Source organism: Hyla sarda, unplaced genomic scaffold (assembly GCF_029499605.1).
Source record: "Hyla sarda isolate aHylSar1 unplaced genomic scaffold, aHylSar1.hap1 scaffold_2371, whole genome shotgun sequence".
Lineage (NCBI taxonomy): Eukaryota > Metazoa > Chordata > Amphibia > Anura > Hylidae > Hyla > Hyla sarda.
Genome location: NW_026609056.1, coordinates 1 through 15,625, shown reverse-complemented (window position 1 = coordinate 15,625; position 15,625 = coordinate 1). Strand labels below are relative to the sequence as shown.

The window sequence follows — 15,625 nt, the reverse complement described above, 5'->3', positions numbered from 1 at the left end:
AACAACAACAACCCAGCTTTGTTGTGTATGTAACCAAAGGGATTTGTGATGTCACCTAGAACCTTCACAGCAGCGACAGCTTTATGAGGAGCATCAGCACTGCTCTGCCTGAGCAGAACCATCACCGCCATAGGTTGTCAAATAACCCGGATTTAACCCACACAGGTAAGTCCAATGGGGTGCAGGCATGTCCTCTATGCTTACAGCTTCCCGTGGGTGTTGGTTTGATACCGTTTGGGGACAGCCAAGGAGGCATCTGCAGGCAACAAAGGTAGGTGTGTGCTTGTGTGTGTGTTTCCTATGCAGATCCTAAGCCCAGTGTCACATGCAAGTAGGAGGAGTAAGAAGGGTTCCTGGCAAATCCGGGTTATGGATTGCATTTAAAAAGGCCCCGTGGGAGTGCAATGGGCCCCTGTCTTGCTGCTTAGCAATAATGGTATGGGTTTAGGTTCTGCTGTGTGTACTGGTGGTTGACTGCCCCCCAGCCCAGAGTGTGCATGGAAAATTGTCTGGCAGCCTCCCTGACAGCAAGCAGTGATAGTGCCCATGAAGGGGACCTTGTTGGGCCCGCCCCTTTCACGGTTATCGCTTCTCGGCCTTTTGGCTAAGATCAAGTGTAGTATCTGCATTTGGTCTGGTCGGAAGGTGTCTGTGGTACCCCGCTTCTCGGCCTTGGGGGATTGTCTCTCCTTACGGAGGGACTTCACCCCCTTGCTGCTATTGGGGAGCGGGCTTAGTCCACGGACAACGGGTTGCGATCCCCCTGTCTCTGGGACCTTGTGTCTCAGAAGGCATTTTCGGTACGTTGAGCGTTACCTGTAGCTTCGGAAGCACCTAGGGTACCCCCGACCTCTGCCTTGGGTAAGGGTTCCGCTTTTATAGCGGGATTCCGAGCCCCTGCTGCTATTGGGGAAGGGGCTTAGTCCCTGGGTGTGGAAGATGCCGTTCTCCTGGGCTTTCCCCTCTGGGGAAATGTCGATGCGAAATACCATCCGCATAGAGGTGTCGGAGAGCCATCGTCAGTTGAAGAACCTCCGCTTCATTGCGGAGGTGATTCTTCTTGACTACTTCCGCCTCAATAGGGAGGACATCCTGTGTCTAAATGACCAGGAAAGCCGTGGCCTGTATACCGTCACCTTCACGGCCACGGCGTGTTGCGATAACATCTATGCAACCTTGTCTGGTGCGGACCAGAGGGACGATCGACTCGACGGTCTTTCGTTCCAGTTCCTCTATGGTGAGGAACATATACCGTTGGTGGTGGCTATGCACAGCCCTCATGTGACCACGGAGGATATAGCCACTTTTCTTCGGCGATACTGCGAAGAGGTGCGATTCGCAAACAAAATCTTGAACTCCGTGCGGTTCTGGAACGGCAAGAGGAAGTTCTGGGTCAAGCTCCGTAAGGATCCCGGTGGTATTGGGGGTCTTTGCCATCCGCCCCCAAATTTTGCCATCGGGAGAGTTCGGGGCTTCCTGTTCTATCCTCAAATGCCTATGTATTGCCGAAATTGCTTGAGGTTTGGCCACACCCAGGAGACCTGCGGCGCGGAGCGTGTGATTCGCTGCAATAGGTGTGGCCAAGAAGGTCACATAGCCTCAAGATGTAGCCATACGATAAGGTGCAACCTCTGCGGAGAGGAAAATCACGATTTTAATTCCTGTCCCCATAAAGCAAAAACTACGATGGGTGGGTCAAGGCTGGGCCCACCCAAAGAGGGGACAGGACAAAAGACGTCCTTTTTTAAGATGCCCAAACCCCAGATGGCAGGTACTGATGGGTCCAGGCCCAAGACCTCTGGTGCTCCATCGGGGGGCCCACCGGTGGTAGTGCTAGGGGGAGGCCATGGGGATTCCACGAAGCCCGGGCGGGTGATCGAGTTTACTGCCCGGGAAATTGAAAGACGTCGATCGACTTCCTACCTGGCTCAAGAGCCCGCCGAAACTTCTGAAGGGGGCTCACCTGTGGCGGGTGGCAGCCGACGGGCCTCGGTGGGGGCAAAAGTGGACCCAAAATTGCAGCATAAGCCAGGTACTGGCTTGGCCCAGGGTCGCCCTGCTCCGGACGAAGAGGCCCCGGTGAAAGCCCGCCGGAAGGGGAGCCAGGTGGCCAGGTCTGAGCCCGGTCCTGTTACTCCGCCTATACAGGACAGGGCCAAGAAGACAAGTGGCGCCAAACCAGGGTTTGCTGCCCCGCCAGCAGTGGACCCGGTGGGTAAAACTGGCCATCGTCGATCGATGGGGAAGTTGGAGCAACAGTCCTCAGCAACGCTTGCTGGGGAACAAGCGATGAAAACTTCCCAAGGTAGCGGCAAAGGTTCCGGAAAAGAGGCCTCACAGGCCCCTGTGCAGCAGTTCCAGTCGTCAAATGATGAAAGAAGACGCAGATCCATCAGCCGGGGGCCAGAGATTACATCGAGTGAGAGCAACACAGAGGATATGGACAGCAGTGTGACATTTAAAAGACAAAGAGAAGAAGAAGAGGAAGACATTCAAAGGAAAGCGGCGTGCCGTAGTTCGGACGAGAGCGAGCTCAGGGTCGGGGCATCATCGATCTCAAGCTCCGACCCTCAGAACATCAAGGAGCTGATGACCCCGCAGGCGGGGGATGACGGTACGCAGCTTATTATTGACTTTGATTCTCCAAGCACGGACTCTCCATAAACTATGCCTATCCCTGTAAAAATTGCCTCACTCAATGTGAGGTCCTTAAAGAGCCCTGATCGCAGGGCTGCTTTATTTTCTTATCTAGAGACATGTGACTTTGACCTTTGCCTGCTACAAGAATGTGGAATCCCTAGTAAAATGGACTATAAAGACTTAAAAGAAGACTGGAAGCTGGGCCCATCCATATGGTCCGGTGCAAATGACTGTCGTTCTGTGGGTGTTGGGCTGCTCTGCCGAGGCCAGTCCTTTTCTATTCATACAGTAACTGAGATTGTGCCTGGCAGAGCTCTTTTAATTCATCTATATTTTAATGGACTTTTAATTCGTGTTTTAAATGTGTATGCCCCTCCTGATAAACAGGAGCGGGCAGAACTATTTGAAATTTTACCACTGTTTTGTGTTGGGTCTTCCCCCCTGCTGGTGGGAGGTGATTTTAACTGCATACGTGATGGGGAACACCGGCAGGGTGGGGATATTAATCGTAAAGACCGCACTTCTTACCTGCTTAAAAATTTTATTGATGATTTTAATTTGAAAGATTGCTGGAAGGATCTCTTGCCGGAGGACCCAGGCGCCACATGGTCCAATGGAAGAGTGAGCTCCAGAATCGATTTTATTTTTTCCTCTAGAGCTTTTAAACCCCTGAAATGCACGCTCGAGCAGAATATCTTCTCTGATCATAAGCTCCTCTTGGTGGGCCTGGAGCTAGAGGGGGAGCAAAAAGCAAAAAGGGGCCTCTGGAGATTAAACACCACACTCCTAGAGGACCCTGAGATAAAAGAGGAGTTTGTGCGGACCTACCAATGCTGGCAATCACAAAGAAAACCCCACGAGCCTATGCTGCACTGGTGGGAGGGCACCAAATCTAAAATCAGATTTTTTTTTATCAAAGCAGGTAAGAAGAAGGCAAAAATGGAAAAACAGTGGTTTTATGTTCTTAACATGCGTTTAAATGTACTTTTTAAATTGAAAGAAGCTGGTATGGATGTAGAAAATGATATTTTAAACCTTAAAACTGGAATAAAACATGCCATAGAAAAGAAAGGGAAACAAATCATTTTTAACTCACATGTGCAGCACCTGGAGGAGGGCGAGAAATGTTCCCGTTTCTTTTTTAAAAAAGTGATGAATAGGAGGGATATCATCCAAAACCTTGAGGGTGAATCCACTCCAAAAGGCATGTTAGATGCAGTTTTTAACTTCTACCAGCTCCTTTTTAATAAGAAAGATCTTAATCCATCCTTTTTAGAACATGTTCTTAATTCCCTTGATTTTAAGCTAGATGTTTTAGACCAGGAGGTTTTATCCCGTGATCTTAACTTAGATGAACTTTTATTTGTTTTTAAAAGTTTTTCTAGTGGGAAGGCCCCTGGGGAAGATGGTTTACCCATCGAATTTTATTTAGCTTTTTGGGATATTTTAAAGGATGATATGGTTTTATTGTATAAAGAAACTTTTATTGTTAATGAACTTCCCCCTTCCTGGAGGAGGGGGATTGTATCATTACTTTTTAAAAAGGGTGAAAAGGATATGCTAAAAAATTGGCGCCCCATCACACTTTTAAATGTTGATTATAAAGTTTTAGCCAAGTTATTAGCTGTCCGTTTTAAACCTTTTATTCATAAATTAATTCACCCAAATCAGGTTTGTGGGGTACCTGGAAGGTCTATAGCTGAATCCCTAAATATTTTAAGAGATGTTTTATGGTATTTTAAGGATAGAAATCAAACTGTAGCAATTTTATCCTTAGACTTTGAAAAAGCCTTTGATAGGGTCTCCCATGAATACCTGTTTTTAGTTCTTAAAAAGATGGCAGTGCCTGAAACGATTTTAAGCCGAATCATGCTTTTATACCGATCCTGTTTTAGTCAAGTCTCTGTTAATGGCTTTTTAACCAGCGGTGTTCCTCTTTTATCAGGTGTCAAACAGGGCTGCCCCCTGTCCCCACTCCTTTTTATTTGCGCAATCGAACCACTGATGGCCCTCCTCAGAAAAGACCGGGTAGTAAGAGGCGTACCGATACCTGGTGGAGGAGGGACCCATCTAAAGGTGTTGGGGTACATGGATGATGTCACCATACTGTGCCCGGACTCTCCATCCATGAGGGGGGCATTGAGGAACACCAGCTATTTCTGCGAGGTCTCTGGTTTTAAGCTAAACACAGATAAATGTGACTGTTTTTATATTGGCTCCTGGGATTCATCCATCACCCCAGGAGTCACAATGCAACAGGATCAAATTAAAGTTTTAGGTATTGTTTTTAACCAGGTCAATGATGGGAGCCCTAACTGGGATTCAGCTATAGCTAAGATGGAGAAGAAGATTTTAATGTGGAATCTTAGAAACCTTACCATGGAGGGGAAGATTTTAATAATAAAGATGGTTTTACTCCCTATTATGCTATACATTGCCATGGTATTTCCTCCATCTATTTTATACATTAAAAAAGTAACTAGAATTGTTTTTACTTTTTTATGGGGTTCAAAAATGGAGAAATTAAAGCGTGATTTTATGTACAAAAGTAAAGATAATGGCGGGAAAGATGTTCCTAACCTTTTTACTTTCTTTTACATAAAGTATTTCTGTTTCTGTTTTAAAATTATTAAATCCGATGGCATTTTTAGCTGCTTTTTAAGGTACGCTGCGGGCATGGTTTTTAAAAGATGGTTGCGCATCCCTCTGAACGCTCCGGTGCTTCTGTGTCCCCCAAAACATTATGTGGTGTTGGAAAAGACAGTCAGGCTCCTAGGTCTCCAAGATTTGGAGCCTGACATACTGGGGGACCAGAGAAAGGTATCAAAGGTCCTCAGGCGGAGTGAGGTTACCCTGGCAGTGTCCAATTTCACACAGGCAAGATCCAAAAAGGTATGGCGGAACGTGTACGGGAAGTTTCTGGCGAATGTACACAGGGATCTTGCCTGGGCAATCGTCCACCAGTGCCTCCCTACTCGTGAGTTTCAGCACAGGCGAGGACTGGTGGCGAGAGCCAAGTGCCCGAGAGATGGCTGCGGAGTGGACGAAACGGTGCTGCACATATTTTGGAACTGCCCTTTTGCACGGGAGCTTTGGAGGAAGGTAGGCCCACTTTTGAAGTGGGCCTGCGGCCTAAAAGATTTTAATCACGAATGTGTCTTTTACGGTCTTTTTAACTGCCCCAATTTTAAACAGCAGATGATCTGCTGGATGATTATTAATTGTTTTAAAAATGCCATCTGGAAAGTTAGGAACATCTTACTTTTTAAACATGATTTTATTGATGTTAAAAACTGTATAAAGCTGGCCCTGAGTGAGATGTACATCTATTACCTAAGAGACAAGAAACAGTTGGGGGCCAGCGAGGCAGCATCCATGTGGTGTCTGCCTCTATGGAACGAAATAACAGTATAATCAGTTTTTATGACATTTGTATAATGTTTTATCCTGCCATTTTTATTTTTTCTCCTTTTATTACTGGTTTTATTATTTGTATTTTAAAACTTTTGTGAACCTTTTATTATTTTGCATTTTAAATTTTGTATGGTTTCTTATTTATTCAATAAAATTTTGTTGAAACCTTATCTGTTCTTATCAGTTTAATATCTGATACGTCCCCTATCTGGGGACCATATATTAAATGGATTTTTGAGAACGGGGGCCGATTTCGAAGCTTGCTTCCGTCGCCCTATGCATTGACCCGATATGGCAGTATCTTCGGGTACAGTGCACCACCCCCTTACAGGGTTAAAAAGAAAGATTCCTACTTTCATTGCTACCTGCTTGCTGGCTAGCCAGCTAGCCAGCCCTGTGGGCCTTGCTGCTGCTGCAGCCAAAAAACAAAAGGTGGTGCTGCTGCTGCTTCTGCTGCTTCTGCTTCTGCTTGTGTCTGGCCCCTGTTGGAGCGTCCAGGCACAGGACTTCTGCTGCTGCTGACTAAATGGCCTCCTTAATTGGATCATTTGAGTAGCCAGCACACCTGTGCAGGTAGGGCATGACATGATAGGCAGCTGCCTTGATAGCGGGTGGGTGCTGAATGTTCCTAATTGACAAAATAAGATTAATGCTTATGAAGAAATATAAAATCTCATCCCTTCCCCAATATCGCGCCACACCCCTACCCCTTAATTCCCTGGTTGAACGTGATGGACATATGTCTTTTTTCGACCGTACTAACTATGTAACTATGTAACATAACATGGGGGGGGGGTCTCCTGGCTGTTCACACAGGTGTGTCATTGCTGTACATTGACCATGCATTGCTTCTGTGGTATTGCAAAGGCAAAGACAAATGCTTCCAGCCATCCATTGCACTAATGGATTGGTCATCAGCTGGCTGTCTATGTCCCGCATCAATATAGACCAAAGTACAGAGGGTTAGGCTATGCTATTGTGCACCTACCTGATGCATCAGAAGGTGCGAGGCCCTTGCTAAATTCTGTGCACAGACTTTGAGATCTATGCTTTAGACTGTATCTAAACCTGCTCCAACATGGACTGACATTCTGGCCTACTTTCAGCCGATGCGACTTGTCTGTCGCTGAACAGTCGCTTTTTATGTATTCAGCACCTATGTATAATGTTGTAAAAATGCTCTAGAAGCTAAAGTCGCAGAAATGTCACACATATTTGGCCTGCAACTTTCTGTGCGACAAATTCAGACAGGAAAAATCAGTATAAATCCTTAGAAAATTATCCCCCAGTGTCTCCATCTGCTGGCGGTATTGAATAAGCATTGCTGCACTGATGGGGTATGCATTAGACGAAAAAAAAGAAGAAAAAGAAGAATAATACGCCCAGAAAAGAGGCGAAAAGGAGAAAAACGTAAAAAAACGTGAAAAAAAAGTAAGAGGAGGAGAAGGGAAAAAAAGGTGGAAATGGGTTTAAAAGTGATTTCGGCGGAGAAATATATATATATATATATATATATATATATATATATATATATGCGCACACACACACATAGATATAAACGTATTCTCCGTTGAGATATTGCAGCCGCTGCTGTGTCCAGGCCCAGGAGCCTTAGCACTGTGCTGTGATGTCACTCAATACCACTGACATCACTAGGTGTAAACAACATCTCTCCTTTGCTGTGTATGTGACTATGGAGCTGTTTGGTGATGTCGTCTATTACGGCCTTCATAGAAGCAACAGGAGATTGTTGCATCCATCTTGAACCCTCAGAACTACAGTGCTATGATGTCACTCACTTCCACAGGCCTTGCAGAGTGTAAACAACAACAACCCAGCTTTGTTGTGTATGTAACCAAAGGGATTTGTGATGTCACCTAGAACCTTCACAGCAGCGACAGCTTTATGAGGAGCATCAGCACTGCTCTGCCTGAGCAGAACCATCACCGCCATAGGTTGTCAAATAACCCGGATTTAACCCACACAGGTAAGTCCAATGGGGTGCAGGCATGTCCTCTATGCTTACAGCTTCCCGTGGGTGTTGGTTTGATACCGTTTGGGGACAGCCAAGGAGGCATCTGCAGGCAACAAAGGTAGGTGTGTGCTTGTGTGTGTGTTTCCTATGCAGATCCTAAGCCCAGTGTCACATGCAAGTAGGAGGAGTAAGAAGGGTTCCTGGCAAATCCGGGTTATGGATTGCATTTAAAAAGGCCCCGTGGGAGTGCAATGGGCCCCTGTCTTGCTGCTTAGCAATAATGGTATGGGTTTAGGTTCTGCTGTGTGTACTGGTGGTTGACTGCCCCCCAGCCCAGAGTGTGCATGGAAAATTGTCTGGCAGCCTCCCTGACAGCAAGCAGTGATAGTGCCCATGAAGGGGACCTTGTTGGGCCCGCCCCTTTCACGGTTATCGCTTCTCGGCCTTTTGGCTAAGATCAAGTGTAGTATCTGTTCTTATCAGTTTAATATCTGATACGTCCCCTATCTGGGGACCATATATTAAATGGATTTTTGAGAACGGGGGCCGATTTCGAAGCTTGCTTCCGTCGCCCTATGCATTGACCCGATATGGCAGTATCTTCGGGTACAGTGCACCACCCCCTTACAGGGTTAAAAAGAAAGATTCCTACTTTCATTGCTACCTGCTTGCTGGCTAGCCAGCTAGCCAGCCCTGTGGGCCTTGCTGCTGCTGCAGCCAAAAAACAAAAGGTGGTGCTGCTGCTGCTTCTGCTTCTGCTTGTGTCTGGCCCCTGTTGGAGCGTCCAGGCACAGGACTTCTGCTGCTGCTGACTAAATGGCCTCCTTAATTGGATCATTTGAGTAGCCAGCACACCTGTGCAGGTAGGGCATGACATGATAGGCAGCTGCCTTGATAGCGGGTGGGTGCTGAATGTTCCTAATTGACAAAATAAGATTAATGCTTATGAAGAAATATAAAATCTCATCCCTTCCCCAATATCGCGCCACACCCCTACCCCTTAATTCCCTGGTTGAACGTGATGGACATATGTCTTTTTTCGACCGTACTAACTATGTAACTATGTAACATAACATGGGGGGGGGGGTCTCCTGGCTGTTCACACAGGTGTGTCATTGCTGTACATTGACCATGCATTGCTTCTGTGGTATTGCAAAGGCAAAGACAAATGCTTCCAGCCATCCATTGCACTAATGGATTGGTCATCAGCTGGCTGTCTATGTCCCGCATCAATATAGACCAAAGTACAGAGGGTTAGGCTATGCTATTGTGCACCTACCTGATGCATCAGAAGGTGCGAGGCCCTTGCTAAATTCTGTGCACAGACTTTGAGATCTATACTTTAGACTGTATCTAAACCTGCTCCAACATGGACTGACATTCTGGCCTACTTTCAGCCGATGCGACTTGTCTGTCGCTGAACAGTCGCTTTTTATGTATTCAGCACCTATGTATAATGTTGTAAAAATGCTCTAGAAGCTAAAGTCGCAGAAATGTCACACATATTTGGCCTGCAACTTTCTGTGCGACAAATTCAGACAGGAAAAATCAGTATAAATCCTTAGAAAATTATCCCCCAGTGTCTCCATCTGCTGGCGGTATTGAATAAGCATTGCTGCACTGATGGGGTATGCATTAGACGAAAAAAAAGAAGAAAAAGAAGAATAATACGCCCAGAAAAGAGGCGAAAAGGAGAAAAACGTAAAAAAACGTGAAAAAAAAGTAAGAGGAGGAGAAGGGAAAAAAAGGTGGAAATGGGTTTAAAAGTGATTTCGGCGGAGAAATATATATATATATATATATATATATATATATATATATATGCGCACACACACACATAGATATAAACGTATTCTCCGTTGAGATATTGCAGCCGCTGCTGTGTCCAGGCCCAGGAGCCTTAGCACTGTGCTGTGATGTCACTCAATACCACTGACATCACTAGGTGTAAACAACATCTCTCCTTTGCTGTGTATGTGACTATGGAGCTGTTTGGTGATGTCGTCTATTACGGCCTTCATAGAAGCAACAGGAGATTGTTGCATCCATCTTGAACCCTCAGAACTACAGTGCTATGATGTCACTCACTTCCACAGGCCTTGCAGAGTGTAAACAACAACAACCCAGCTTTGTTGTGTATGTAACCAAAGGGATTTGTGATGTCACCTAGAACCTTCACAGCAGCGACAGCTTTATGAGGAGCATCAGCACTGCTCTGCCTGAGCAGAACCATCACCGCCATAGGTTGTCAAATAACCCGGATTTAACCCACACAGGTAAGTCCAATGGGGTGCAGGCATGTCCTCTATGCTTACAGCTTCCCGTGGGTGTTGGTTTGATACCGTTTGGGGACAGCCAAGGAGGCATCTGCAGGCAACAAAGGTAGGTGTGTGCTTGTGTGTGTGTTTCCTATGCAGATCCTAAGCCCAGTGTCACATGCAAGTAGGAGGAGTAAGAAGGGTTCCTGGCAAATCCGGGTTATGGATTGCATTTAAAAAGGCCCCGTGGGAGTGCAATGGGCCCCTGTCTTGCTGCTTAGCAATAATGGTATGGGTTTAGGTTCTGCTGTGTGTACTGGTGGTTGACTGCCCCCCAGCCCAGAGTGTGCATGGAAAATTGTCTGGCAGCCTCCCTGACAGCAAGCAGTGATAGTGCCCATGAAGGGGACCTTGTTGGGCCCGCCCCTTTCACGGTTATCGCTTCTCGGCCTTTTGGCTAAGATCAAGTGTAGTATCTGTTCTTATCAGTTTAATATCTGATACGTCCCCTATCTGGGGACCATATATTAAATGGATTTTTGAGAACGGGGGCCGATTTCGAAGCTTGCTTCCGTCGCCCTATGCATTGACCCGATATGGCAGTATCTTCGGGTACAGTGCACCACCCCCTTACAGGGTTAAAAAGAAAGATTCCTACTTTCATTGCTACCTGCTTGCTGGCTAGCCAGCTAGCCAGCCCTGTGGGCCTTGCTGCTGCTGCAGCCAAAAAACAAAAGGTGGTGCTGCTGCTGCTTCTGCTGCTTCTGCTTCTGCTTGTGTCTGGCCCCTGTTGGAGCGTCCAGGCACAGGACTTCTGCTGCTGCTGACTAAATGGCCTCCTTAATTGGATCATTTGAGTAGCCAGCACACCTGTGCAGGTAGGGCATGACATGATAGGCAGCTGCCTTGATAGCGGGTGGGTGCTGAATGTTCCTAATTGACAAAATAAGATTAATGCTTATGAAGAAATATAAAATCTCATCCCTTCCCCAATATCGCGCCACACCCCTACCCCTTAATTCCCTGGTTGAACGTGATGGACATATGTCTTTTTTCGACCGTACTAACTATGTAACTATGTAACATAACATGGGGGGGGGGGTCTCCTGGCTGTTCACACAGGTGTGTCATTGCTGTACATTGACCATGCATTGCTTCTGTGGTATTGCAAAGGCAAAGACAAATGCTTCCAGCCATCCATTGCACTAATGGATTGGTCATCAGCTGGCTGTCTATGTCCCGCATCAATATAGACCAAAGTACAGAGGGTTAGGCTATGCTATTGTGCACCTACCTGATGCATCAGAAGGTGCGAGGCCCTTGCTAAATTCTGTGCACAGACTTTGAGATCTATGCTTTAGACTGTATCTAAACCTGCTCCAACATGGACTGACATTCTGGCCTACTTTCAGCCGATGCGACTTGTCTGTCGCTGAACAGTCGCTTTTTATGTATTCAGCACCTATGTATAATGTTGTAAAAATGCTCTAGAAGCTAAAGTCGCAGAAATGTCACACATATTTGGCCTGCAACTTTCTGTGCGACAAATTCAGACAGGAAAAATCAGTATAAATCCTTAGAAAATTATCCCCCAGTGTCTCCATCTGCTGGCGGTATTGAATAAGCATTGCTGCACTGATGGGGTATGCATTAGACGAAAAAAAAGAAGAAAAAGAAGAATAATACGCCCAGAAAAGAGGCGAAAAGGAGAAAAACGTAAAAAAACGTGAAAAAAAAGTAAGAGGAGGAGAAGGGAAAAAAAGGTGGAAATGGGTTTAAAAGTGATTTCGGCGGAGAAATATATATATATATATATATATATATATATATATATATATATATATATGCGCACACACACACATAGATATAAACGTATTCTCCGTTGAGATATTGCAGCCGCTGCTGTGTCCAGGCCCAGGAGCCTTAGCACTGTGCTGTGATGTCACTCAATACCACTGACATCACTAGGTGTAAACAACATCTCTCCTTTGCTGTGTATGTGACTATGGAGCTGTTTGGTGATGTCGTCTATTACGGCCTTCATAGAAGCAACAGGAGATTGTTGCATCCATCTTGAACCCTCAGAACTACAGTGCTATGATGTCACTCACTTCCACAGGCCTTGCAGAGTGTAAACAACAACAACCCAGCTTTGTTGTGTATGTAACCAAAGGGATTTGTGATGTCACCTAGAACCTTCACAGCAGCGACAGCTTTATGAGGAGCATCAGCACTGCTCTGCCTGAGCAGAACCATCACCGCCATAGGTTGTCAAATAACCCGGATTTAACCCACACAGGTAAGTCCAATGGGGTGCAGGCATGTCCTCTATGCTTACAGCTTCCCGTGGGTGTTGGTTTGATACCGTTTGGGGACAGCCAAGGAGGCATCTGCAGGCAACAAAGGTAGGTGTGTGCTTGTGTGTGTGTTTCCTATGCAGATCCTAAGCCCAGTGTCACATGCAAGTAGGAGGAGTAAGAAGGGTTCCTGGCAAATCCGGGTTATGGATTGCATTTAAAAAGGCCCCGTGGGAGTGCAATGGGCCCCTGTCTTGCTGCTTAGCAATAATGGTATGGGTTTAGGTTCTGCTGTGTGTACTGGTGGTTGACTGCCCCCCAGCCCAGAGTGTGCATGGAAAATTGTCTGGCAGCCTCCCTGACAGCAAGCAGTGATAGTGCCCATGAAGGGGACCTTGTTGGGCCCGCCCCTTTCACGGTTATCGCTTCTCGGCCTTTTGGCTAAGATCAAGTGTAGTATCTGTTCTTATCAGTTTTCATGCTGGTGGGGATGGGTGCTGCATGGAGGATGCAGGTGTACCAGGGCTTTCCGGGGCTGGTTCTGAGGAATCAGCTCGACGGCTGCCCCGATGTGACCTGTTCCCTCCGGGTCTCGCCATGAGGCTGAGAGGGTCTAGAGCCGAGGTACTTTTGTGCCTCGGGGAGTGGTGACCCCGAGGTGCCGAAACTCACTGGGAGGATAGACTCACTGAGTTGAAGCACGGGCACCATAATCTCTTCACCTTGTGGCACTCACCTCTTGATTCCCGGCCTTCTGGCTAGGATCAGAGAAATTTTTATAGATCCGGCCGGATGTCCGGGCAGTATATCTGCACACATTCACTTATTTATTTCTTTTTTGTCTCACTGTGTCACTTTTTGCGTGTTGTGTGTTCACAGGATTGGTCAGGATGCGGTAGCCCTTCTGGGTGTCCCTCCTGGCGGTCTAGGGGAGGTGTGTGTGGCCATTAGGTTCCGCACCTCCCTGCAAACACCCCGGGTACTCCTGCTTTGGCAGGGTACCTACCGTAATCGGCTCTGCGGGCAGATACCTTGGCTAACGCCAAGGGGGATGCCGGGAGCATTTGTGGTCCCCTAGTAGCTTCGGCGAAAAGGGACATCGAACCTGGAACCTCGCAGGTACCTTTTGGTCCGGAGGCGAAGGGTAAGGTTTGTTGGGGGGCCTCTCTCCTATCGGAGAAGGGCTTGCGATAGACCGCATCCTTTGTGCACGTTTTTTTTAGTGTAACACGTTTGCACTTTTTCTTGCACTTTGGGTGAATCGAAAGCACGTTCCTCGGCTTTAGATAAAAAAAAAAAAAAAAAAAAAAATCTGTTCTTATCAGTTTAATATCTGATACGTCCCCTATCTGGGGACCATATATTAAATGGATTTTTGAGAACGGGGGCCGATTTCGAAGCTTGCTTCCGTCGCCCTATGCATTGACCCGATATGGCAGTATCTTCGGGTACAGTGCACCACCCCCTTACAGGGTTAAAAAGAAAGATTCCTACTTTCATTGCTACCTGCTTGCTGGCTAGCCAGCTAGCCAGCCCTGTGGGCCTTGCTGCTGCTGCAGCCAAAAAACAAAAGGTGGTGCTGCTGCTGCTTCTGCTGCTTCTGCTTCTGCTTGTGTCTGGCCCCTGTTGGAGCGTCCAGGCACAGGACTTCTGCTGCTGCTGACTAAATGGCCTCCTTAATTGGATCATTTGAGTAGCCAGCACACCTGTGCAGGTAGGGCATGACATGATAGGCAGCTGCCTTGATAGCGGGTGGGTGCTGAATGTTCCTAATTGACAAAATAAGATTAATGCTTATGAAGAAATATAAAATCTCATCCCTTCCCCAATATCGCGCCACACCCCTACCCCTTAATTCCCTGGTTGAACGTGATGGACATATGTCTTTTTTCGACCGTACTAACTATGTAACTATGTAACATAACATGGGGGGGGGGGTCTCCTGGCTGTTCACACAGGTGTGTCATTGCTGTACATTGACCATGCATTGCTTCTGTGGTATTGCAAAGGCAAAGACAAATGCTTCCAGCCATCCATTGCACTAATGGATTGGTCATCAGCTGGCTGTCTATGTCCCGCATCAATATAGACCAAAGTACAGAGGGTTAGGCTATGCTATTGTGCACCTACCTGATGCATCAGAAGGTGCGAGGCCCTTGCTAAATTCTGTGCACAGACTTTGAGATCTATGCTTTAGACTGTATCTAAACCTGCTCCAACATGGACTGACATTCTGGCCTACTTTCAGCCGATGCGACTTGTCTGTCGCTGAACAGTCGCTTTTTATGTATTCAGCACCTATGTATAATGTTGTAAAAATGCTCTAGAAGCTAAAGTCGCAGAAATGTCACACATATTTGGCCTGCAACTTTCTGTGCGACAAATTCAGACAGGAAAAATCAGTATAAATCCTTAGAAAATTATCCCCCAGTGTCTCCATCTGCTGGCGGTATTGAATAAGCATTGCTGCACTGATGGGGTATGCATTAGACGAAAAAAAAGAAGAAAAAGAAGAATAATACGCCCAGAAAAGAGGCGAAAAGGAGAAAAACGTAAAAAAACGTGAAAAAAAAGTAAGAGGAGGAGAAGGGAAAAAAAGGTGGAAATGGGTTTAAAAGTGATTTCGGCGGAGAAATATATATATATATATATATATATATATATATATATATATATATATATATATGCGCACACACACACATAGATATAAACGTATTCTCCGTTGAGATATTGCAGCCGCTGCTGTGTCCAGGCCCAGGAGCCTTAGCACTGTGCTGTGATGTCACTCAATACCACTGACATCACTAGGTGTAAACAACATCTCTCCTTTGCTGTGTATGTGACTATGGAGCTGTTTGGTGATGTCGTCTATTACGGCCTTCATAGAAGCAACAGGAGATTGTTGCATCCATCTTGAACCCTCAGAACTACAGTGCTATGATGTCACTCACTTCCACAGGCCTTGCAGAGTGTAAACAACAACAACCCAGCTTTGTTGTGTATGTAACCAAAGGGATTTGTGATGTCACCTAGAACCTTCA

At 46.4% G+C, this 15,625-nt stretch overlaps 4 non-coding genes and 2 pseudogenes across 4 annotated transcripts; all 6 read left to right on the top strand.

Annotated features, from left to right (window-relative positions):
* The first annotated feature begins 584 nt into the window (after nt 1-584).
* On the top strand, nt 585-802 carry LOC130322666 (U2 spliceosomal RNA; annotated as a pseudogene).
* Nucleotides 803-6,191: 5,389 nt separating this feature from the next.
* LOC130322662 (U2 spliceosomal RNA) lies at nt 6,192-6,377 on the top strand. Its single transcript, XR_008868121.1, has one exon. It is a non-coding gene; the product is annotated as a U2 spliceosomal RNA (small nuclear RNA).
* Nucleotides 6,378-8,460: 2,083 nt separating this feature from the next.
* Nucleotides 8,461-8,651, top strand: LOC130322667 (U2 spliceosomal RNA). The gene has a single exon (XR_008868123.1). It is a non-coding gene; the product is annotated as a U2 spliceosomal RNA (small nuclear RNA).
* A 2,073-nt stretch (nt 8,652-10,724) lies between these two features.
* Nucleotides 10,725-10,915, top strand: LOC130322657 (U2 spliceosomal RNA). Its single transcript, XR_008868116.1, has one exon. It is a non-coding gene; the product is annotated as a U2 spliceosomal RNA (small nuclear RNA).
* A 2,090-nt stretch (nt 10,916-13,005) lies between these two features.
* LOC130322664 (U2 spliceosomal RNA) lies at nt 13,006-13,165 on the top strand (annotated as a pseudogene).
* A 694-nt stretch (nt 13,166-13,859) lies between these two features.
* Nucleotides 13,860-14,048, top strand: LOC130322663 (U2 spliceosomal RNA). Its single transcript, XR_008868122.1, has one exon. It is a non-coding gene; the product is annotated as a U2 spliceosomal RNA (small nuclear RNA).
* Nucleotides 14,049-15,625: the final 1,577 nt, after the last annotated feature.